Source organism: Giraffa tippelskirchi, chromosome 12 (genome assembly GCF_054371585.1).
Source record: "Giraffa tippelskirchi isolate mGirTip1 chromosome 12, T2T-mGirTip1v1.2.pri, whole genome shotgun sequence".
Classification (NCBI taxonomy): domain Eukaryota; kingdom Metazoa; phylum Chordata; class Mammalia; order Artiodactyla; family Giraffidae; genus Giraffa; species Giraffa tippelskirchi.
Genome location: NC_137286.1, coordinates 100,450,195 through 100,476,006, shown reverse-complemented (window position 1 = coordinate 100,476,006; position 25,812 = coordinate 100,450,195). Strand labels below are relative to the sequence as shown.

The following is a 25,812-nucleotide window of genomic DNA, read 5'->3' as shown; positions in this document are numbered from 1 at the left end:
TAGTTCTCTATGGTTCAGTCTCTCTGGATAACAGTTTGTTCCCAAGACCTTTCAGCTTGTTCAGCCACTCCCTGCTTCATCCTTCCCCTTCACTGCAGGGGTGTCCCCAGGGGGCACTGATGAATGGACACAGTGTTGATCCACCAGGACTCTGGGCCCACATTAACAGCCTTACTTTTTAATAGAGTGTCATATTCCACTGCCCAGGGTTCAGACCTCTGAGCTTGGCTTTTCCAGGAAGCTAAATCTCTAGCTTCCTCCCATTGTGTGATGGTGAAGACTCTCACCTGTATCCTTGGTGCATGTGAGTGCCTCACACACAGATCTGTGATGCTACCAAATGAACTGACATTTCTATACCCTGGAGTTCTCAACCTCTCAGTGTTTTTCAACATTTCTTTAATTTCATCCGCATTATCCAAAATTGCCAATTCTGCTTTAAATGTGTAATATGAAAATGTTTTCTATTTTTCAGAATCTTTATTTTTTTCTAATAATATATGTAATATATGTTCACTGTAAATAAAATTTAAATATCCACATGTAATTCCACCTCAAGGAAATGAATGATGCCCATACATTTTTTCAGTTTTGCTTTTGATTTTTTAAAAAAGATCAAAATTGGGATCATATTTGACTGGAATGAAGTTTAAGAAAAATTGGAACTTTTTCTTAAAGTGCTCTGAATGTCACCCACCAAGTATTTATAGATTTTCTACTGATTTAAGAAATTTTATATAATTTTGTGAACATTTCCCCAGGTGTTATTACTTTAAAAAAATATTTTCGAAAAACTGCATGAGTTTGCTGTTCGAAAGCATCTGAGGGTTTAGGTTCTCCTAAGCGCTCATGAAACTTTAGTTCAGTGATGGCTTGTGTTGCCTGTGATGTCACAGGAAGGAAAATAACAGTGGATCATGGCCCCTGGAAAGTGAAGGGACAGTTACAAACGTAGCTGACTTTGGTTTATGAGTATCAGTCAGGTCTCTACACAACAGAACCAATACAATACACACACACACACACACACACACACACACACATTTTTTTTTTTGGTAATAAATTGGTTCACATAATGGTGAGGGCTGGCAAACCTGCAGACCAGAAACTCGGGCAGGGTTTGTATGTCACAGTCTTGAGGTGAGGGGAAGTGGAATACTGTGCCCAAATTCATCAATCAGTGATCCCTTAACTAGTTGTTCTTTCGTATAGTCTGCAACCAGGCACTTAAAGACCAAAAGCCCAGAAGATGCTGTCTTGACCAAAAGCAAACTGATCAAAAGCTGTCTTGAAGAATAATCCAGAACTCAGAGACGTGCTTAAAGTCAAGTATTCCTTCCTGATTCTATTACTGAATCTATGTCAATTTAAGCAATTTCCATTTCTAAATGATTCTTATTTTAAAGGCCAAAACTCCACATTAGAATCGATCAACACTACTCACTACGGAACATTTAAGGAATAGGTTAATTCTCCCCTGTTATACTATCCAACAGCATAAAGAAATGAAAATCACCCCCATTTATTTTACAGACCTGAAGCCATAGCTTTAGGTTTCAAGAAGCCATGGCTCTGTCATGTCTTCACTGCTATTATTAGTGTGTGCGTGCTCCGTCGTGTCCGACTCTTTGCGACCCCATGGACTGCAGCTCTCCAGGTTCCTCCGTCCACGGGATTCTCCAGGCAAGAATACTGGAGTGGGTTGCCATTTCCTTTCATTTGGAAGCAAATCAGATCTTTCACAAATGCTCAGGGCTCTGCACAATGTATTACAGAAAGAAAATTTCAGAATAATCTGTATTATGAAGCACATGAAAAAGCTCCTGTAAACATCAGCCAGATGAGTTCAGAGCTTACCAGCCCAGGCACTGGCACAGAGAAAGCAGAACCAATGCTATTCAGGGATGAGATGTGTCTGGAGAAGTCATAAGATGGACAAGAGAGTTTAGGGTTTGGGCAAGAGTGGGATGGAGATGGTTTGCGACGAAATGTAAACCCCAGAGCAAGAGGCAGGGCTGGTTGATGAAGAGAAGACAAAGCACCTGTGAGCCAGCGGCTCCGCTCACAGCACCAAGGAGGAGCCGAGTCTGATGTTCCCTGGGCAGTGGGTACTCCGCAGGGCAGGGGTCTTCACCAGAGGTGGCAGAGAATGGTCCAGAAATGCTTTGGGAGAATGAGGAGAACAATGACCTCACTGCCTGACCCCAGGAACAACTACAATGATAATCATGAAGATGGACTATTAACAGTTATTGTTTCTTGAAGGCTTATTAGGTAGCAAATGTTGCACATGTATTTTTTTTAAATTAGAAATCTAGCAGTCTATTCACACTAAGTCAAACCAGTGGAATCAAAATATCATACATTTTTTATTGAGGCAAAAATTCCTCAGTTTTCTAAAATATATATATATACACTATACACATTATTTAGATATATGTATACAAAACAGAGCATCACAAGGACGCTGATACTGGAGAGGATAAATAACCAGAGGGATGACTCACACCTCTGAGTGCTTCCACACACTGAGGGAGAGGGCACAGACTTGTGATTCAGGGAAATTCGGTCCTGATCACTGTCAGTCTGTGGATTCTAACATGGATCAAAACAAAAGACAGCAGAAGATCAAGTGTTAGGTTGTTGGCCCAGATGAGGAGCCCAGGAGCAGAAAGGGGAAAGAGGGCAGAAGGCAGATTAGAAGCACTTAGAGAATCTGTCCCCAGGGCCTCTTTCATGTGCGGTCAGAGGCAGAGCAGAGAGAGCGGGCCTGGAGTCCATGAAAGACACTAGGCTAGGAGGAGAGCTGGCTGGCTTTATTTGTCTCTCCAGAGAGCTGGCATCACTGAATATATACATATTTTTTTTTTCTTTTTTTTTTCCCATTGACTATATATATTTTGCCCCCAATCTCTCATAAGGATAAGGCTTCTGGAGTCTTACATGTTATCAGCAAATATGTTTTGAGTCTCTACTGTGTGCTAACTCTGGTTGGTGCCCTGAGGGATACAAAGATGTAGAAAACAGGGCCCGTGCTCTCAAGAAACTGAGGGGCAAGTGGAGAATAAAGGTCATGACAAGTCAAGTAGTAACACGAGAAGTTAATGTTGAGACACAACAGAGTCATAATTAAGTACATGGCACTTGTGAAGTAAATGGTACGGATAAATAGTTGTCTGGATCCAGAGAAGAGAGGAAGACCCAGCTGCCATGCAAAGGTTTTAGTGGGGCCTGTGGAGGAGCTTTCACAGGGAGCGCGATGACCTCTAGACAAGTCAGGAGCAAAGAGCCTTCCAGACCTGGAGCAAGATACTGGCAAAGTCAGGGAGCGGGCAGCCAAGAAGCCAGAGGCAGCAGGCCCAAGCTAGGAAGGCCTTGAAGGTTGGGATACAGAGCCAAAGAAGCAGGACGTGTCCTGGGCACGGTGAGAAGCTGGGCGGGTGTGAACCCTCACTCTGTAAGTTGATTTCTCCTTAGAGGACTGGTCTTTAAAACAGTTCCATTTGGTTAGCTCAGGACACTCACAGTATCCAGTAAATTAGAGCCACTGATGAGGACCAGACACGAGGTTCCTCAAGGCCAGAGTCTGAGAGTTGTTAGCAACTGCTGTCTTGTGAGTTGGAGCATGAGACACCAAAAGCCTATCCAAAGGAACGCCTAACTTAGATGGGTTTGCCTTCTATGTTAAATGAGGGTTTTGGAGTAGACCTAAGAGGGAAAAATGCAGTAGGCAAAGCTGGGAGTTTATGGATCCACGAGAAGACACTGGGCAGGGCATATGCTGCAATTGACTGGTTCAAACCAGCCCAGGCAGGTGGACATGTTTCAGAGTTTGTGAGCTCTTGTGGCTTGAGGACAGGCAGGCCTGGTGTATCTGGCTTCAAGCTCATCACAAGGCCACACAAACATGCTAAGCCAAACCGGAAATGGTGACATCCCTCTTATTCTTGCATTCAAGTTGCATTGATGGACAAATGGCCATAAAGATAAGAAAGTGTTATGTGCATACAGGTGTTAAAACACACACACCAGACAATGACTAATGCGTGCCCTTACCTTGGAGTGCCCAAATAAAGACAAGCCACTTGAGGTGCAAAGGAATGTTGAGTGAAAATAGAATAAAATGCCCATTTCAGGTGTGGACAGATTAGTTTGTGAATTTAATTGCAGAAAGAAATGTTTATCAGTCTTCATATGACTTCTTCAAAGCCCTCTGTCTTTATTTTGCCACCACATTTCTATATTTGTGTTTTGGTAATTACCTTCTTCTTATTCTGATTTTTAAAGAATGGTGAAAATTATGCATTCAGACCAAAAGCCTTATAATCCTACCTTCCTTCTACATACCATCAGAATACTTAGACTCTCTCTTTGTTCTTCTATTACTTTTCAGCAAAGTCAATGTTACCTTTTAATTCAGTTTCACATGTTCAGCTAATAATCAGATCAGTCAATTATATGGGAGGAAGAAACACATAGGTAAAATTGGAAAAGGGGGGAAATAAGACTAATCAGAACTGCTTGCTTAGTAAGCCTTTTTTTTCCCCCTCTGCAAACACAAAAGTACATCTCAGTTCTATGCCCTCACAAAGGATTCTGAAACTTAAGTCAGAGATATTTTGAAAATTAATTGAGCTTTCCAGGTTCTTACAGGCAATTTTATAGCACACTCAATGGAATTGGAGATGCAGAGAGGACAGCCTTGTCTCTTCATTATTCTTGCCCTTGCTCTGGGCACGCTGGATGGATCACCAGCCTGTAGAAACCTATTTGTAACCATCTTGCTAGGTTCTCATCCCTGTGGAAGAGGCATCGAAGGAAGGAATGAATTCTTGTATCACCCAAAGTCCTGTCACTTGACAATGACCAGGGAATTAACAGCAAATCACCAATGAACGAAGCCATCACTGTGCACCACACCCCAGATCACTCCTGAGTTATTTCTCTGAAGAGTCTGTGAACTGATGTTTAGATTTCTGTCAGCACCACAGAAAACATCTATGATGCACTTCATGGGAGTACCAGACTGGACCCTGGCATTGCTCCTGAGCCCTGCTTTCCAGCACGCTGTGTGGAAAAGCACAGCACGCAGACTTCACCGTCTTAGAAAAGCAGCACCAGGCTGATTCACCTGGGTGTAACCAATTCTTAACAATCACTGTTTAGCACAAAAAGTGAGCAAAATGTCTGATGTGGGGAGGATGAGAAGTCTGAAGTTTTGGGGGAGAGATGGAAGTGAGCTCTGAAGGACAGGCTGGGATAACACATTTAGTAATTAAAGGCAAATCACTACCCCTCTTCTAGGAAATGAATCAGGATTTGGAAGAAGAGGGGCAAGTTTTATGATGTGTTAGAGCAGAGGGAAAGAGCTTAATGAACTGTGGAGGGGGACAGGAAGAGTTCCAAAAGTCAATGAACCGAGTCTCTCAGGACCAAGGAGCTCCACCTAGCACATGCCTGTCTACTGGAAACATTATGGTTTAAACATTGCTCAATGCTTGACGCCTCAGAACACCCTGTGCCCATCATCTGAGGTCAGTTTCATTTATCTCCGTCCCAGATCTCAGGAAGCCATGTGGCTGACCCCCCCTCCACTGACCCCACACCTTTCCGGGATCCCACACTGGACTACTCTCCAGCCACACTGGACCATTCTACAAACCCAAACATACTTTCAGTGGCTTCATTGTACATGCTCTTGAGGGGGTCCTCTCCTCTCTCCAAACACCTTTCTCTTTCGACCTTTTCAATGCTTATTAAATGTCAACTCTTTACAAAGGTTCTCCTGGCCCTTCTAAATGATTGTAATTGCTTTCTCCTCTGGACACCTATACCATTTTCTACTTGTAATGAAATTCAACCCATTTCATCATATATTATGGTTATCTTGCCCTAATCTGTCCCCATTTCCAATAGATGATTAAACGTGAGTATATGGATTTTTACTTCAATTTTCTCTAGATCCTTGCATGTACCTAGCACAATTTTTCTACACAGGACGTTTGTAATACATTCAGTTCAGTTCATTTCAGTAGCTTAGTCGTGTCTGACTCTTTGCGACCCCATGGACTGCAGCATGCCAAGCTTCCCAGTCCTTCACCATCTTTCAGAGTTTGCTCAAACTCATGTCCATTGAGTCAGTGATGCCATCCAACCATCTCACCCTCAGTCGTCCCCTTCTCCTCCCCACCCTCAATCTTTCCCAGGATCAGGGTCCTTTCAAATGAGTCAGTTCTTCGCATCAGGTGGCCAAAGTAATACATACTTGGTGAATAACACTGCGTTGGATTTTGGTGAATGATAATGAATCAGTGCTATGAAAATGGCTCCCTTTCTGCGGAGAACTCCTTTACTGAAGAGCAGGGCCAGGGTTCCACACAGCATGGGACTCGAGAGGCCAGATTATAAGTGGGGGTGGGGTGGGTTTGGTGGTAGGGGTTGCTGAATATGGGGCTGAGGGAATTCACGAGGCAGTACTGCACGGTGAAGCCAGAGTGGAGAGTGAAAAAGGGAGTCCAAAAGGAGTGTCACATGAAGAGGCAGCAGCCAACTGTTCACCACGAGTAAGCCGGCTGCATGGAGGATTGGCTAGAGGTGTGTCTCAGGAGCCTTCTCACAGTCACCAGAGCCGAAACGCTGGGATGTGGTTGAAGGGTTAAACAGAGTAAGCCCTTTAGGGCACGCTCCTCCTTGGGTGTTTCATCATTTAGGATGTCAAAGCCGGGTGTGTGCTGTTGTCTTAGTTTGGGTATCTTCAACGTAGTTTGGAAGAAGTTCTTTGGTAGGCCATCTTAATGACCTAGTTAGAGTCAGTTTTTCTTAATTTTCCTTTCAACAGTAAGCCTTCTAAGCATTCTTTCAATGCTCTGGGAACTATACCTGGCGAACAGCTTTCTCTAAGCCTCGTCTGACTGAGTGGGCTGGACGTGCCGCATTCGGGGGAGCTTTCCTGTCAGAGACAGAAGGCCGGAACTCACCAGCCTCCCAGAAGCTGGTTGTCAGCTTGCGTCTTTGGACTTTGATTTTTATTTTTTTGAGGTTCTAGATCTAGTGATAATGAGAGGAGGTATGGTGAAAAGAGCTCCACAGTAAACACCTAATACAAGCCCCACTTTTTTCACTGAAAAATTTTGTAGTTTAGCATTAGTTTCCGTGGACTTCAGATACCTTGCTTTTAAAATGAGATAATAATGCCAAGTAGTCCTGTTTATAAAGTCCTGCAAGTCATGAACTTTTTCTTGAGGTTTTCTTTCTTTTATCACTTAAGTTCATTAATATTTCTCAAGCACCTGTTTGTGTGGGACCCTGGACTGAAGTGCCCACATGCCACACCTTGGGCTTCTTATTCCATCGGACCAATCTGTCTTTCGGTACCAGTGCTTTCTATGGTCCTAGCATGTCTCTGCAATCTAGAAAAATATCGATACTGAAACCATAGGTATGTGTCTCATCACTTTATAAGTGTTTTTGTAAAAAGAAGATGACAAAAAGCACTACATGACGACGCTGCTCTAAGGATGAAGTGAGACGGGAGTTAGGAGGGCTGTGTGAACTGTGAAGGGCTGCGGAGGAGTCAGGGGTAACCATGACCATTTATTCTGCAGACTCAGCAGTCCCTCCTCCAGTCCTGGTCTGAATGAGGCCGAGAGAGGGAATGGGCAGGGGTTCCCATCTGGCTGGTGATGCTCCAGGCGTGTCTTCCCTCTAGTGGCCGTGATCCACAGCCTCTTTCTGGAAGGAGTGCCCTGAGAGGCCAGGGGAGGTGTGTCAGGGTGGGTAAAGAAGTTCTCAGAACGGAAACAAGGCTTGTTCTTACCCTTCCTCCCTGGAGGAGGCCAGCCCATTTCCCTTTACTTGTCTGCAGTCCCAGGTACAGCGCAGGGCACAGGCTTTGGGGGTAAACAAGCCCGATGCTGTCATCTACCACAGATCTGAGCCAATTCACCTAAACTCCTTTAGCCTCAGGCCCGCCACGTGAATGACAGAGAAGAACAAGCCTGCCTAATCTGAGCTGTTATGAAGGTTAAATGAGCTGATTTATGTAAAACAGCCGACACAGTATCTGGCAGGTATTAAGCATTTTTTTAAAAGGCTTTTGTTGCCTTCATATCTGGCTTTGGACATTGTCTATGATTTAATCATTTACTGGAGCTATTTATTGAGTGGGTATCAATAACCTCAGATATGCAGATGACACCACCCTTATGGCAGAAAGCGAAGAAGAACTGAAGAGCCTCTTGATGAAATTGAAAGAGGAGACTGAAAAAGTTGGCTTAAAGCTCAACATTCAGAAAACAAAGATCATGGCATCTGATCCCATCACTTCATGGCAAATAGACGGTGAAACAGTGGAAACAGTGGCAGACTTTATATTTTGGGGCTCCAAAATGACTGCAGATGGTGATTGCAGCCATGAAATTAAAAGACACTTATTCCTTGGAAGGAAAGTTATGACCAACCTAGACAGTATATTAAAAAGCAGAGACATTACTTTGCCAACAAAGGTCCGTCTAGTCAAAGCTGTGGTTTTTCCAGTAGTCATGTATGGATGTGAGAGTTGGACTATCAAGAAAACTGAGTGCCAAAGAATTGATGCTTTTGAACTGTTGTGTTGGAGAAGACTCTTGAGAGTCCCTTGGACTGCAAGGAGATCCAACCAGTCCATCCTAAAGGAGATCAGTCCTGGGTGTTCATTGGAAGGACTGATGTTGAAGCTGAAACTCCAATCCTTTGGCCACCTGATGCGAAGAACTGACTCATTTGAAAAGACCCTGATGCTGGGAAAGATTGAAGGTGGGAGGAGAAGGGGACAACAGAGGATGAGATGGTTGGATGGCATCACCGACTCAATGGACATGAGTTTGAGTAAACTACAGAAGTTGGTGATGGACAGGAAGGCCTGGCGTGCTGCAGTCCACAGGGTTGCAAAGATTCGGACATGACCGAGAGACTGAACTGAACTGTATGATAGCTGGATTCGACCCTTTGGACATAAAATAGTGAGCAAGCTAGATACAATCATTGCTCTCAGGGCGCTTGCAGTCCAACAGGGTTACTGAGTAAGAAATGACAATAAAGGGTAATAAATGCCATGAGAAGGGTCATGCAGAGTCCTTCCAGTGCTCCACCCTGGGTGGTCCTCTCCTCATTGTGTATGGGCTCCTGGGCGACCTCATTCATTGTCCTGGATCCAAGTAATGACTCCCAAGTAGAGACCTCCAGCACAATCCTTTCTAGACAAACCCAAACCATGTCTACTGGATCTCTCCTCTTGAGACAGGAGTCTGAACACCTTCAAACTTAACATGTTAAAAACAGAACCAAGCGGTGCCCCCTCCCCACCCTGGTCCTGAGCCACCACCACCTGCAGCCCCCTGTGAGACTGCAGCCCCCGGGTCTGCCTCACATCCCCTCAACAACCTGGCCCTGGTTCTACTTGTGCTTCCTCCTGTGTATCTCTTGAATCCCTCAGCTATCTCAGTTCCTGCTTTGAAATGGTCATTAAAGAGCAACTGCTAACTTTTATTGGACCTTTTTACTATGTACCAGGTTTTGTACCATGTCCTTTAAATGTATTCCCTCACTTGTTCACTACTGAGCAAGCTCCGGTGACGCTGAGTGTTACTCCTGTTTCTACAGATAATGGAGATGAGGTGCACAGAGGCTGAGCAGGCTGCAGAAGATCACGTGGATGGAAGTAAAGAAGCCTTGTAGCATGAAGCAGTGTCATCAACCAGCCACTCAACACGCATCCAGGCAGCTTTATCACCTCTTCTCTGGATTTCTACAACAGCCTCCACCCATGCCCTCTTCGAAGTTTCACTTTACCCTAGAGTGAGAGGATGTTTCTACCTGAAGTTCTTCAGTTGCTTCTGTTACCCTAAAAGTCCAAAGTCCGTAACATGTGTTTTGAGGTTATTCTCCATGAGGTTACCTCTGATGACTTTTTAGGGCCTTCTCATGCCTGCCCTCCCCCACCCACCACACAGCCCTAAAGCACTTTCTAGAGTTCCCACACACAGCTTTCTTTAACTCTGGGTCTTCTCACATTTCTTCTCTTTGGAGAATCTTACTCTCCTTATGACTGACCTGACTCCTTCTGTTCATCCCTCCCCTAACCCACGCCCCAGAAATACAATATTTTATTACTTAAGTTTCAGTTAGATGCCTCTTCTTCTAGGAACGCTACCCGATTCCCCAAGTCTGAGTGAAATGGGGCAGTGGGCAGAGTAATGGTTCCCCAGTGATAGCCATTTGTGAACCTGTCACCTTACACAACAGAAGGGGCTTTGCAGATGTGATTAAGTTATAGAGACTGAAGTGGGGCAATCAGCTGGGGCCATCAAGATGGATCCAATGTAATCAAAGGGTTCTTATAAGAGGAAATCAGAAGAGTCAGGATTGGAGAAGGCAATGTGACAAGAGAAGCTGAGGTCAGATTGAGGAAGCTATGAGCCAGGGAACTCAGGGAACAGGCAAGAATGCAGATATTTCCCTAGAGGCTCTACCAAACACAGCTCTGTGGACAGCAACAGTACGATGTTAGTCCAATATGACCCATTTAGATTAAGCTGCACATTTAGCTAATAAATTTGCCTTGCTTTAAACCACTAGGCTTGCAGTAATTTGTTGTAGCAGCAACAGAAAAATAATACAGAAGGTTTTCCATGTGCTTCCAGGCCTTTCTTTTCTACATCTTAAGACTCTTAAAATTCTATTTTAACAGTCTGATCATGTGTTTCTCTCTTCCCAGCAGCCTAGAAAGACCTGTAAGATAATATACTGAATCAATATTATCCCACTTACATTCTCAAGGACCAGGATGGTTCTTGGATCATCAGTTCAGTCACTTGGTCGTGTTTGATTCTTTGCGACCCCATGGACTGCAGCACGCCAAGCTTCCCTGTCTATCACTAACTCCCAGAGTTTTCTCAAACTCATGTCCATCGAGTCAGTGATGCCATCCAACCATCTTGTCCTCTGTTGTCCCCTTCTCCTCCAGCCTTCAATCTTTCCCAGCATCAGGGTCTTTTCTAATGAGTCAGTTCTCTGTATCAAGTGGCCAAAGAATTGGAGCTTTAGCTTCAGCATCAGTCCTTCCAATGAATAGTCAGGACTGATTTCCTTTAGGATGGACTGGTTTGGTTTCCTTGCTGTCTGAGGGACTCTTAAGAGTCTTCCCCAACCACAGTTCAAAAGTATCAATTCTTTGGCACTCAGCTTTCTTGATAGTCCAACTCTCACATCCATACATGACTACTGGAAAAACCATAGCTTTGACTAGACGGACCTTTGTTGGCAAAGTAATGTCTCTGCTTTTTAATATGCTGTCTAGTTTTGTCATAGTTTTATTCCAAGGAGCAAGTGTGTTTTAATTTCATTGGCTGAAGTCACCATCTGCAGTGATTTTGGAGCCCAAAAATAAAGTCTGCCACTGTTTCCACAGTTCCTCCATCTATTTGCCATGAAGTGATGGGAACAGATGCCATGATCTTCAGTTTTTGAATGTTGAATTTTAAGCCAGCTTTTTCACTCTTCTCTTTCACTTTCATCAAGAGGCTCTTTAGGTCCTCTTTGCTTTCTGCCATAAGGGTGGTGTCATCTGCATATCTGAGGTTATTGATATTTCTCCTGGAAATCTTGATTTCAGCTTGTGCTTCATCCAGCCTGGCATTTCACATGATGTACTCTGCATATAAGTTAAATAAGCAAGGTAATGACATACAGCTTTGACATACTCCGTTTCCAATTTGGAACCAGTCCGTTGTTCCATGTCTGGTTCTAACTGTTGCTTCTTGACCTGCATACAGATTTCTCAAGAGGCAGGTCAGATGGTCTGGTATTCCCATCTCTTTCAGAATTTTCCACAATTTGTTGTGATCGACACAGACAAAGGCTTTGGTGTAGTCCATAAAGCAGAAGTAGATGTTTTTCTGGAACTCTCTTGCTTTTTCTATGATCCAACAAATGTTGGCAATTTGATCTTTGGTTCCTCTATCTTTTTAAAATCCAGCTTGAACATCTAGAAGTTCACGATTCATGTACTATTGAAGCCTGGCTTGGAGAATTTTGAGCATTACTTTGCTAGTGCGTGAGATGAGTGCAAATGTGCAGTAGTTTGAACATTCTTTGGCATTGCCTTTCTCGGGGATCAGAATGAAAACTGACCTTTTCCAGTCCTGTGGCCACTGCTGAGTTTTCCAAATTTTCTGACCTACTGAGTGCAGCACTTTCACAGCATCATCTTTTAGGATTTGAAATAGCTCAACTGGAATTCCATCACCTCCACTAGCTTTGTTCATAGTGATGCTTTCTAAGGCCCACTTGACTTCACATTCCAGGATGTCTTGCTCTAGGTGAGTGATCTAGATAACACCATCATGGTTATTTGGGTCATGAAGATCTCTTTTCTATAGGTTTTCTGTGTATTCTTGCCACCTCTTCTTCATATCTTCTGCTTCTGTTAGGTCCATACCATTTTTGTCCTTTACTGTGCCCACCTTTGCATGAAATGTTCCCTTGGTATCTCTAATTTTCTTGAAGAGCTCTCTAGTCTTTCCCATTCTATTGTTCTCCTCTATTTTTTCACATTAATCACTTAGGAAGGCTTTCTTATCTCTTCCTTGCTATTCTTTGGAACTCTGCATTCAGATGGATATATCTTTCCTTTTCTCCTTTGCCTTTTGCTTCTCTTCTCAGCTATTAGTAAGGCCTCCTCAGACAACCAGTTTACCTATTTGCATTTCTTCTTGGGGATGGTTTTGATCATTGCCTCCTGTACAATGTTATGAACCTCATAGCTGGATATAAATTAATATTTGTTAAAGGAATGTTTGTCAAATGTATAGAAATGCTATAATTGATTTTCTTTGCTTCTCAGAGAATAATCTGTAATTAGAAGGTAAGTCAACCATATGTTTTCCTACTCACTGGAAAAGACCCTGATGCTGGGAATGATTGAGCGCAGGAGGAGAAGGGGATGACAGAGGATGAGATGGTTGGATGGCATCACCAACTTGACAGACATGAGTTTGAACAAACTCCAAGAGATAGTGAAGGACAGGGAAGCCTGGCACACGGCAGTCCATGGGGTCACAAAGAGTTGTACATGTCTTAGTGTTGTTCTCATTGTTCAGTCACTAAGATGTGTCCAACTCTTTGTGACTGAATAACAAGAACAACACAATATATGGAAGGAGCTATAGTTACTGCTTTTCCTTCATGAGATCATTCTTAGTTTGGGTTGGAGTCACTTGCATTTGCACACCTTGAAATCAACTTTCTCATAAAGTAATTTATTGCTTTGGCACTCCTGCAAGCACTATACCTCTTTTTAAAAAAATATTTCTAATTGGATGATAATTGCTTTACAATATTGTGTTGGTTTCTGCTATACATCAGCATGAATCAGCCATAGGTATACGTATGTCCCCTCCTTCTTAAACCTCCCTACCACCTCTCATCCCACTCCACCCCTCTAGGTTGTCACACAACCCCGGTTTGAGCTCCCTGAGTCATACAGCGTACTCCTACCGGCTATCTATTTTACATATGGTAATGTACATGTTTTCATGCTATTCTCTCCATTTGTCCCGCCCTCTCTTTCCTCCCCTCGTATACAAGTCTGTTCTCTAAGTCTGCGTCTCCACTGCTGCCCTGCAAATTGGTTTATCAGTACCATCTTTCTAGATTCCATATATATATATTAATATTTGATACTTGTTTTTCTCTGACTCACTTCACTCTGTATAATAGGCTCTAGGTTCATCCACCGCATTAGCACTAACTCAAATGTGTTCCTTGTTATGGCTGAGTAATATTCCATCGTATACATGTACCACAGCTTCTTTATCCATTCCTCTGTCAGTGGACATCTAGGTTGCTTCCATGTGCTGGCTATTGTAAATAGTGTTGCAATGAACATTGGGGTAACATGTTTTTTTCAAGTATGATTTTCTCAGGGAGGCTTCTTTTTAAAAGAAGCTTAAAATAAAGAGCATTCTCATCCATCAGCCTCTCCTCTTTGAACCCTAAGGTTAATGACCTCAAACTCCCTATGGCTGACAGGTGAGTAAGAATCATTTTGGGGAGCTGGTAAAGTCTGGTTCTCCAGGCGATTGTGATGCAGATCCAAGCTGGGAACTTCTGAGACTCAACCCTACAGCAAGACGAAGTGCAACTGTCACTTCTGCCACTAGATGTCAGGCTTTTACTCTGCACTCTCCAGTTAAAGCAGAGAAACCACCTAGCCTTGCCCCTCCCCCTTCAGCTCCCACCTCAAGGAAAATTCAATATGTTTTGGGCCAAGTGCTAGGACAGGTGTTCTCACATGCAACATCCCACTGAACCTCTCAACCACACAGCAAGTCAGGCATTATCCCCAAGCTACAGATGGAGAAACTGAGGCCCAATGGCCTAACCAGTAACTGGCTGAACTGGGGTTTAATTAATTGCAAAGCTCATGTCCTTTCCGTTTAACCATGCCACTTTAAGCCATCTGGCCTGGACAGCTGACTGTTTTGCATGCAGGAGGAGTTCAGGAAATATTTGTTTAACAAACAGACAAAAAACTTAAGCCAAAGAGCAGATCCAGGTGAAATCTCCAGGTTCCTCTTAAAGAATTTTAATTTAATTTATTAAATACTATATAAACAATTTATTTTTATTTCTATTTTTATAGAAGGGCAGGGATAAATTTAAAAATGAGTTACACATGGTACCTTTTACATTTTCTGGTAGTCTTTAGAGATAAACAAGGCAAAGTCCAATGTTGGACATGCCAAAAAAAAAAAAAAATAATAACCCTATTCAGGATAACCAGTGTGGCCACCTGCAAAAGTGGATTACTGTGAGGCTTGGAAGAACAGGTCCCTCTAGAGCTATGGCTCCACAGTTCTGTCCCTCAGAGGCTTCTGTTCCAGGAGGTGTGTCAGGAGCCTCCTCGGTGCTTGGTGAATGTGTGTGTGAGTGCCTGTGTGTGTGTGGAATCTGGGACAGATCAGAGGGACAGGACATTGAGGCCTTTCAGCCCCCATTTCAAAGAGAACACTCACATTTTATTGACTTTATGGGTCTGTACTTCACATAAGAGCTTTTAAACATGGTTTCTACCATCAGCAAGTGGAAACTGTTGACTGACAAGCAACTGTAATATTCTGAGCAGAATTCTAATCTGTACTAGCAATATGTTAAACAAAATACTTTGCACTTATTCTTAAGATTTTTCAGTTAAGGAAAAGATGTTTAAGGTTCTCAAGAAAAAAAAAATAAGGCACCAAAACAATTTGCCTTGGAAATCCAGAAACTGTTTAAGAAAGGTCCAGACAGAATTAGTCCCTTACCTACTCCATTGTTTTGTTTGCTTGCTTGTTTCTGTTAGAAGCAAATAGGATTTATTAACAAATGATGGATGGGACTAAATATGAAACACCCTCCTTTTTAGCAACTCTGTCCTGAGCCAGGGACATGACTGTGTGACAGAGGAGACTGTCACACGAGGGTCTGTGAAATGCATGGACTAAGGGGAGTGACATGGTGGACTTGTAAGCTGGTTGCTTAGTTCCCTAAACCTAAACCTCCTTCCTCCCCCTGTGCCCAGATTTTAAAGACTGTTAGACTCCCTTACATAAATCACAACCAGATCTTTTTTGACCCACCTCCTACAGTAATGAAAATCAAAACAAACATAAACAAATGGGACATAATTAAACTCCACACCTTTTGCACAGCCAAAAAACCATAAACAAGATGAAAAGATAACCCTCAGAATGGGAGCAAATATTTGCAAGCAAAGCAACTGACAAGGGATTAACCTCCAAAATATGCAAACAACTCATGCAACTCAATATTGCAAAAAAAAAAAAAAACAACCCAATCAAAAATTGGGCAGAAGATCTAAATAGACATCTCTCGAAAGTAGACATATAGATGGCCAACAAACACATGAAAAGATGCTCAACATCACTAATCATTAGACTATCACCTCACATCAGAATGACCATCATCAAAACATTTATAAAAATTTGCTGGAGATGGTGTGGAGAAAAGGGAACCCTTTTACACTGTTGGTAGGAATGTAAATTGGTACAGTCACTATGGAGAACAGTATAGAGGTTCCTTAAAAAGCTAAAAACAGAACTACCTAGCAATCCCACTCCTGGGAAACTCCAGAGAAAATCTAATTCCAAAAGATACATGCACCCCAATGTTCGTGTAGCACTACTTTCAATAGCCAGGCATGGAAGCAACCAAAATGTCCATAAACAGGAATGGATAAAGAAGATGTGGTACATATATACAATGGAATATTACTAAGCCATCAAAAGGAAGGAAACTAAGCCATTTGCAGAGATGTGGATAGACCTAGAGGTTGTCATACAAAGTGAGTCAGAATAACAAAAGTAAATACAAAAGTAAAAAAAAAAAAAAAGCAAAAATTCCGAGTAAATACCGTATAACCTCACTTATATGTGGAATCTAGATAAATGGTAAAAATGATCTTATCTGCAAAGCAGAAACACGGACACAGACATAGAGATCAAGTGTATGGCCATCAAGGGGGAAGGGGAGAGGGGATGAATTGGGACATTGAGATTGACACACATACACTGTTGATACTATGTATAAAATAGGTAATTAATGAGACCCTACTGTATAGGTCAGGCAATTCTACTCAGTGCTCTGTGGTGACCTAAATGGGAAGGAAATCCAAAAAGAAGGGGAGACATGTAAACATACAGCTGATTCACTTTGCTGTACGACAGAAACTAACAATACTGTAAAGCAAATATAGTCCAGTAAAAAAAAAAAAAAAAGTAAAGACTGTTAGGCAGGAGCTATTTTAAAGACTGGGATCAGTACATGGAGCCTGTATGATTCGCACCAAGTTCCCCTCTCTGAGCTGCTTAGGATCAAAAGGGAGGAAAAGTTAGAAAAAAAAATCAGTATTGAGTACATTTTGGAAACACTTGGCTGGAATAAATTAGAACCACATTTCCAGCATTAAGGTACAACAACCAAAGGAAACCACCTTTCTCCTCTTCGGAAACGAGATGCTGTCTGGAGTTTTGGGAACATTGAGACAGAGCTTCCAGTCACGGCTGCGACACTAGGTCCCACCAGGTCTCTGATGATCCTTCTGCACTTATCTCTCCTTGACCTGTACCCTTTCTCATCCCTTCACAGGGTACCAAGTCTTTTAGGAAGGTAGAAGGAAACAGCACCATTTCCTGGAGATTTTGCAGACACCAAACTTCCCCTGGTAAATTTGCAATGACCATCTCAGTCCTCAGGACAAATGGGCAAAACTGAGGATCTTATGTTTTAGGGAATGAAGGCCATTGACAATACTGGTTTATAAAACTAAACAGTTCTGTTTAGAACAGCTATTCCTGTTGTCCAACTTCCTTACATTCTCTAGTGTTTATACATTTCAAATGTATGCACTTGCTTATTCTTGCATATTTGACCATTCTTTAAAAAATGCTTCCCTGGTGGCTCATCTGGTAAAGAATCTGCCTGCCAATGCAGGAGATGCAAGAGACATGGGTTCGATCGCTGGGTTGGGAAGATCCCCTGGAGAAGGAAATGGCAACCCACTCCAGTATTCTTGCTTGGAAAATTCCATGGACAGAGGAGCCTGGTGGGCTACCGTCCATGAGGTCGCAAAGAGACACAAATGAGCAACTGAGCACATTTACTGAGACAGTGAGGAGCTGGGAAGGGGTAGCTGGTAGGTCGGAGGGAGGCAGGGCCTCCTCCAGGATGTAAGAGGAGCTTAATATCTGAATGCTCCGGGAGCCTGGATAACTGGGTCACCTCTCCCTCTATTTCCATCCAGCAGCCAGTCTAGGTCGGTGAGTCAGCAGATGAGTTAGCACCCAGAGTGCCAAAATCTGCTCAGTGTCACTGAAAAAACTCAGTTTGTTACAGTCGTAGATCAACGAAAACTGCTATCAAACTTCTATGCAAGACTCTATTAAATATTTTTTCCTCTCTCTCTTTCCCTTTCCTAAGGATTTTGGAAAAAGAAAATTTTAAGTACACACAGTTAGGATGAAGAGGAGAGGCAAAAGTTTAGGTTATTTGAAAGGGTAGTGGATTAAAAGAAAAGATAGATTTCCACTTTAAAAGTGCTGAGTGAGTTCAAGGACAATGAAACATAGAAAAGTCTTACTCTTCAAACTCAGAAAGTGATAGTTCATTGGCTTAATGGATTTTCGACTCAACCAAACTGCCTTTTAAAAAACAGCTAATGCTATTTTTCCAGTGGCCATGTACAGATGTGAGAGTTGGACCATAAAGAAGGCTGAGAGCTGAAGAACTGATGCTTTTGAACTGTGGTGCTGGAGAAGACTCTTGAGAGTCCCTTGGACTGCAAGGAGATCAAACCAGTCAATCTTAAAGGAAATCAACCCTGAATATTCATTGGAAGGACTGATGTTGAAGCTCCAACACTTTGGTCACCTGATGTGAAGACCCAACTCACTGGAAAAGACCCTGACACTGGGAAAGATTGAGGGCAGGAAAAGGGAGCAACTGAGGATGAGATGGTTGGATGGTGTCACCAACTCAATGGACATGAGTTTGAGCAAACTCCAGAAGATGGTGAAGGACAGGGAAGCCTGTTGTGCTGCAGTTCATGGGGTCATGAAGAGTAGGACACAGCTTAGTAACTGAACAACAACACTGTCTTTCTCATGACAAGCATTTTTTTCCACCTCAGTTTTTCATAAGCCTCAAGTTTCTTTACCATTAGGGTGGCTTCTGTAATATGGAGTTTGGTATGAATACGAGTCATTCTTCAACTTTTTGCTATGTCCAAACCTGCTATCCAGAATTACTTCCACAAGCACGCTTTAGTCTGGACTGCTGATTTTTCTTTGTAATATTCTCATGAAGCTAAAGTGATTCACTGACTCTTCAAAACTTGCTTGATAGTAGTGGAAATATTGAGGGTCACCAAGTCACCCATGGGGCAAAGGGCCCAGAATGTGCTAGCAACAATTCTTGCCTGATCACAATTTTGTCTACAGCTGCCCCCAACTGGTATTACATGTCAGCTACAGGAAAGTTGTTCCCACAGGAGGTGTATCTCTGCTGTGAGGTGTGAGGTGTGAGGTGGCTACGTGCACATTTCGGAAGGTCCTTTGCACTAGGGTTTACACATACCACCCTGGCATTTTCCCAGCAATGCTGTATTACAGCTGGGAGGTGGTGAGCTTCTGGGGCCACTGGGGACACAATAGGAAACTTGGGAAAGTGGAAGCAGAGCCCTGGAGGGCTGGCTGATGGTTGATCAGGTCATGCATCTATGTGATAGTCTGGGTTTGAAGAAACCTCCACGGTAGACAGTCGTATATACTTTCGGGAAAAGAAATTTGACAGCAAGTTGTTTACATGTTTACAGTGCTGTTGGAAGTGTTCTTAATCACAGCCCCGGGGAGACTGAAGATGATGTTTAAATTCTGGGCCCTACCAATCTGAGTGTTTGGGAATGGAAAGAGATGAGTCCTGAAAGGGTGTATTTCCACATTCCACATTCTGTATCTGGAAGTTATCCACGCTGTGGTTCAACAAACCGTATCTGATTCTTATGAATGCTTCATGCTTATTTGGGGAGACATTCCCCTTGAAGAAATATATTTGAAATGTCCATGCATCCTCATACTCTTCTGGAAAACAGATAAGTGGGACCCATCCAGCTCCTCTCTTATCACCCACTTCACTCCTCTCTTCCCAAACAAGCAAATCAAGCTTCAACACACATCACCATCAACAGACGAGGAAGCAGGGGTTGGGGGTGGTGGTGGTAGAGGGGGTCTGTATGCAGCGGGACAAGCATGGGACTGGGGCTCAGGAGGTAAATGATAGGACCACCTGCACTGCCACCAGCCAGCAGTGTGACGTTGGAAGAAGTTAGTTCACATCTTGGGGTTCTAATTCCCTCAACCGTAAAACACGAAGAGTAAGCCAGGTGATTTGTGGCATCTCTTCTAGCTCAGATCCCGGGATTAGAGTTCAGAAGGCAGCAGAAAGCCACAGCAAGAGGGCAGCACAGCGAAGGCTTCCCTCGTCTTCTCAGGGAGACCATCTGCACGTTGTGATTTGCAATGAAGAACTTTCAACCGGTAGACGTTTGCCGGCAGTGTGACTACAGCTTCCAAAATGAAAGGGGGAAAGGGAGGACTGAGACTAAAACAGGGAGAAGAGTTTATGATTTACCAAGAGAAACAGGTAAGGGACATTTATGGCAAGTTGAAAAACTATGTGTGTGCATCAAAAGAATCCATTCATGGTGTGTGGATGAGGAGCTGAGGAGGAGAAAGATGATAAATGACTTTTAAACAGGAGTTTGATCCAAATCAATTGACACAGTATTGTGTTTAAAGCAGTGTACAGTCCAGAGTGCTGGGGCAATAAGAACTTCTGGAGAGCCAAGTTTACTCAGATGGCTTTAAGCCTTTTAAATTTTATAATTCATTTTTAATGGGAAACTTTTTTAAGTGTACATGCCCTTGTTTTATGAGACAGAGCACACTAACTGGAATACACATAGAGATAATCCTTGGGTGCATAAGTATCAGTCATAACTCACTCTGTGTTTAGTTTGTTCATTATAACTGCAGACTCAGATGTAGACTCAGATGGTAGATTGTGGGCTGATGGAGTGTAGACACAGCTATGGTCCTGAAATGTGTTTTTTGTTATTACTACTTTGGAAAGTTCCTGGTATCAATGTGCATAATATTTATGTGCCTCCTTTTCATAAAGATGGCTGAAGCCATGACAGCTAAATGAATTCCTGAGTAGTTTAATGTAGCTGCCTCGCAGAACATTAATGATCTAATTAAGGCAACCTTTCTAATTGTCGCTGTGTGTGTGTGTGTGCTAGGTTGCTTCAGTTGTGTCCGACTCTATGTGACCCCATGGACTGTAAGCCTACCGGGCTTCTCTGTCCATGGGATTCTGCAGGCAAGCATACTGGAGGGGGTTGCCATACCCTCCTCCAGGGGATCTTTCCGGCCCAGGGGTTGAACCCGCATCTCTTATGTCTCCTGCATTGGCAGGTGGGTTCTTCACCACTAGCACCACCTGGGAAGCCCCCTAATTGTCACTATTGGTCCCTTTTACTTGTAAACTCTGTTCAGTTCACAGTTATGCTCTGATCACAGGCTCCTCATCAGCCCAGGCCATCCTCTCTCAAGGTCACTGGAAGTGCTTCTCTACATTTACTTCCAACAGGGCTTTTCACTTTGGGCTACAAAACTGCATTAACATCACAGCCAATCAGGGTCCTCTTTTCCTTCTGGCCAGTAAACAGACCTAGTGTACAGTGTTCATATTTAGGTACTGGACTCAAAAATTGGGGTTATTGACAGGTGGGTGTTCAAGAGCTGGTGTCTTTTTGCTACTGAGAAAATTAAAATCATTTACATGCATGCTTAGTCATTCAGTTATGTCTGACTCTCTGAGACCCCATGGACTGCAGCCTGCCAGTCTCCTCTGTCCATGGGATTTCCCAGGCAAAAATACTGGAGTGGGTTGCCGTGCCCGCCTCTAGGGGATCTTCCTGACCCAGGGATTAAATCTGCATGTCCTGGGTCTCCTGCATTGGCAGGTGGATTCTTTACCACTGACCAACCACACAACGCATCAATACATCAGTTATTGTTACATGATTTAAATTGTGTTGGATTTGTCTCTATGGTACATCCCCCAACCCCTCCAAGTATAACAAGCTTTCCCTACATGAGCTCCGATTCCAATGGTCAGGCCAGGTCCCTGAAGTCTGAGGATGGTGGACAACAGTGGGATCAGTACTCTTCACAGTGCAACTTGGCATCCAAGGTATGTGCTTATTTATTTCTCAAACAAAAAACAATCCCGAGACCACATAACTGATAAGGAGTTACTTCACTAAACTCTGGGTTACTTCACTAAACTTTAGATACAAATTTGTCTCAAAACAACCTATGACTTAAAACCAAAAGAGACCTTCATAACAAGTTCGGGGTAGGATCTATCAGAACACCTAATGTTTTTCCACTTTCCTATTTACTCAGGAAGTATTTAGTTTGTCGCATACAGGGCATGATATTGGAATTCTTTCCTCTGTATTATGTAGTTTAAAGCTTTCTATCAGTTATTGTTTTGTTTATGCATACTTTGGCTCTCTCCTCGTGAATTAATTTCAAATGTATCGCATTTTGCTATTAGCTTTTTTTTCAGTTTCGACTGATGTATTTATTTTGTCTGGAAAAAGTGAAAGTGAAAGTCGCTCAGTCGTGTCCGACTCTTTGTGACCTCGCGGACTATACAGTCCATGGAATTCTCCAGGCCAGAATACTGGAATGGGTAGCCTTTCCCTTCTCCAGGGGATCTTCCCAACCCAGGGATCGAACCCAGGTCTCCTGCATTGCAGGCGGATTCTTTACCAACTGAGCTATCAGGAAAGCCCTATTTTTTATTTTGCCTGGACTGCTACATAAAAATTCATTAACATACAGTCTATAGGATGACTGGCTTTTCAGGTGCCAGTACTCTCTGAAAAGCAACACTGCTATTTGCATTTATAGTATCACATAAAAGGCATATAGTTCTATATTCATCAGTACACTTGTTGCATTTTTCTATTTGCTGTGTCCATATATTTATTTTTAACCATATAGTTTTACACCTTTTGCCCAGAATTGTTGGGATATTGCTACATCTACAGATTATGATTTTTGTGTTGGTTCTAATAAACGGAATGATATTTTATGAGTAAAATAATGTTTCTCCTATAAAACCACAATAAAATAACTTTCAAAAGTTAAGCGTGACTTAAAAAATACTGAATATTCCTCTCAAATCTGGAAGTGTTTTGTAGTCAAGCATGTCTCTAAGCGTCTCTTCAGGACGTGTAGAAACAAATGCTACCACTTTTACTTTCATTTGTTGAAAGTTTAATCATTTCTGGGTGATTGCCTGTGAGAGACACCCCTACTTCAAAAGCCTTGCAGTCCAAACCTCTTCCTGGCACATCTTAAGAACTGACACTCACAGAAATTCACACAACACATGCATGTGTGGAAAGTCCCAGAAGCATAGGCTGCTCCCCACATTTTATCATCAGGGTTTCCACCCCGGTGTTCTCCTAACCAGACATCTGACGGCAGGAATGAGACAGCTGTAACTTTAACATTTTAAGTAAATCCACTTGTGAAACACTGTCCCACAAAGTGGAAAAGGATCTTTTATCCCAGAAATTTTTGCCACACTTTGACTAGAGTTCTTAAGCAGTTGCAATGTGTGATGGTGACTTTCACCTAGTGATTAAAAAAAAAAAAATTTCCCAGTTTAAATCTGCTTCCATTTAGCACATTTTTGGGAGAAGGCAATGGCACTCCACTCCAGTACTCTTGCCTGGCAAATCCCATGGACGGAGGAGCCTGGTAGGCTGCAGTCCATGGGTTCACTAAGAGTCGGACACGACTGAGCGACTTCACTTTCACTTTTCCCTCTCATGCACTGGAGAAGGAAATGGCAACCCACTCCAGTATTCTTGCCTGGAGAATCCCAGGGACGGGGGGGCCTGGTGGGCTGCTGTCTATGGGGTCGCACAGAGTTGGACACGGCTGAAGCGACTTAGCAGCAGCAGCAGCACATTTTTGTGTTTCTTTAAAATCATTTTTACTTCTGCTTCAAATTCAGGCACACTCAGAAAGGGGAAAAAGTGATTTGCTTTTATGATGGTGTAATACAATGCAGAAACATCACATACATTTATAACTTGAGATTTATACCACTACCAAATTCTAGAAGAGATCTAAGGTGTTATGTGGAGACATGGGTTTTGCTCTTATCTGGGAGCCTTGAAAATGTAATTTATGCTGGTGTTTTGTCCCATATGTTTACCACTCCTTGGCATCTGGTGAGTAATGTCTGTAAGTGGAACAAAACATACTGAAGGCATAAAACATCCTCTCATCTGTGAGGTCTTGGCAAGCACTGAGACAACTGCAAGAGGAAATAATTTGAAATTGTACACTAGGCGAAAAGAGCTTAATGGCCATTTTAATTTTAAAGAGGAACTCAGACCGAAAGATAGTTGTGTGTGTGTGTGTATGTGTTCAGTCCTGTCCAACTCTTTGCAACCCCATGGACTGTAGCCCGCCCGACTCCTCTGTCCATGGGATTCTTCAGGCAACAGTACTGGAGTGGGTTGCCATTTCCTTCCCCAGGGGATCTTCCCAACCCAGGGACTGAACCTGAATCTCCTGCGTTGGCAGGTGGATTCTTTACCGCTGTGCCACCTGGGAAGCCCTTTACAAGCTGAAATATAAAGTCACATTTTAAAGGGCGTTTCCACCAGGAACTGTCCAGGCCTTCCCCTCTGCACTCCCTGTGCACATCACACTTGATTCCTGGCATCCCTCTGGGAAAAGGAAACAAGCCAAGAAGGAAGGGCCGTGCCGGCACCGTTTCTGGTCCATTTAGGAAGGAGGTGACAACTTTACATGTTTTCATTTGCATGGTGTCATATCTAAAGACCTGTGGAAAAGATCAATCAGACAAGTTTGACATCGTGTAAACAATGCACCTTTTACACTAATCTCTCTTTCTAATCTGGCGTTACACATAGGGTAGTAAAATAAGGGGGAGGGGGAGTAGGAGGAAGGTAAAGCTGAAGAAGGAAAGACTGCTGCAGATCTCTGTGTTGGGGTTGGGAGGCAAGGGACTCACCACACATCTCATGGGTTGGCTGATGGTGGACAGCTGGTTTTCAACAGGATAACTGCATGCTTTGGCTCAGTAATTTCCTTTGGCAGAAAGACAAGCAGCGTTCTCACCACTCCTCCATTCTGTATCTGTGCCACCTGTCTTGGCACCTCCGTGTGTCCCTGCTTCCTCTGGCTACTCCTCTGGGACACAGCCTGGCTCCCACCGAGTCAGGGGAGGAGGCACAGACACAGAAGGAGAAGCAGCCGTGTGGAGGGAGGAAGGAAGCGTCGGGTCAATGCTAGAGGCTCCTCTCTGCAAGCCTGGCCAGCATGCAGCACCGGGTGGGGATCGTGGGCCTGGCCCTTGGAGCATCGGGAGGCGTGCCTACCGGGGGCTCGAAATCAGCATCACTTGTGCTTATTACGGACTCGCCTTCCTGGGCTCTCCCGTGGGTCATGGAAACTGCAGCCTCTGTGGGTGGGGCCCAGGAATCTGAATTCCTCATCGTCTCCTGAAATGATCTGGATGACCCAGATCTGACACCCACTGGGCTCTCATCTGAACTGTCTCTTGCTGACCATTTGGCACTGACACTACGGTTCCAAGGTCACTTGAATTTGTTCTGCTTTATCCCCTCTGAAGAGAAGAAACTCTTGAGTCACAGATGTCCAACAAAACTCTCTGAGAGACCGTCCTCATCAGCGCTGACATCCGCAGCATCCTGTCTTGGCAGGCATGGCATGCAGGTGTGGCCCGGTCATGGCCCGATGGCTGCCGGGCTGGGAGCACAGCTGGCCCCACTGCAGCCCGGCAGCTGCACCCTTCTCGCTGTCATGAGGAGGCTCGTGGGATGGGCAGTGAGGCAACCAGCCACGGGACTCACAGGCAGGCCATGGCCAGGAGATGGGTACTAGACAGAGGCAGGGAAAATCAGGTCAGGCTGGCAGGAGAACATGGTGGAGGACATCGGGACTGTCAGGAAGCTGGGGCAGGAGCACGCTGGATCAGAGTCAGCCAGGAGTCCAGCAGGTCAGAGACAGAGTCCGCCTTCCTGAGGGGGAGCAGAGCTCTGCAGAGTGACCTGCACTGCTGGACCTCTGGGGTGTT

General features: G+C 43.7%; 1 protein-coding gene and 1 long non-coding RNA gene across 3 annotated transcripts in view; one reads left to right on the top strand and one right to left on the bottom strand.

Moving 5' to 3' along the window:
- LOC145529257 (uncharacterized) overlaps window positions 1-10,150 on the top strand; it is a 32,732-nt gene extending 22,582 nt beyond the window's left edge. The window contains exon 3 of the long non-coding RNA XR_014071068.1: window positions 9,640-10,150. This is a non-coding gene — a long non-coding RNA (uncharacterized LOC145529257). The remainder of the gene's footprint in view (window positions 1-9,639) is intronic.
- Window positions 1-25,812, bottom strand: part of LOC145529256 (uncharacterized) — a 336,599-nt gene that overhangs the window by 97,966 nt on the left and 212,821 nt on the right. The gene's annotated exons all lie outside the window — the stretch shown is intronic.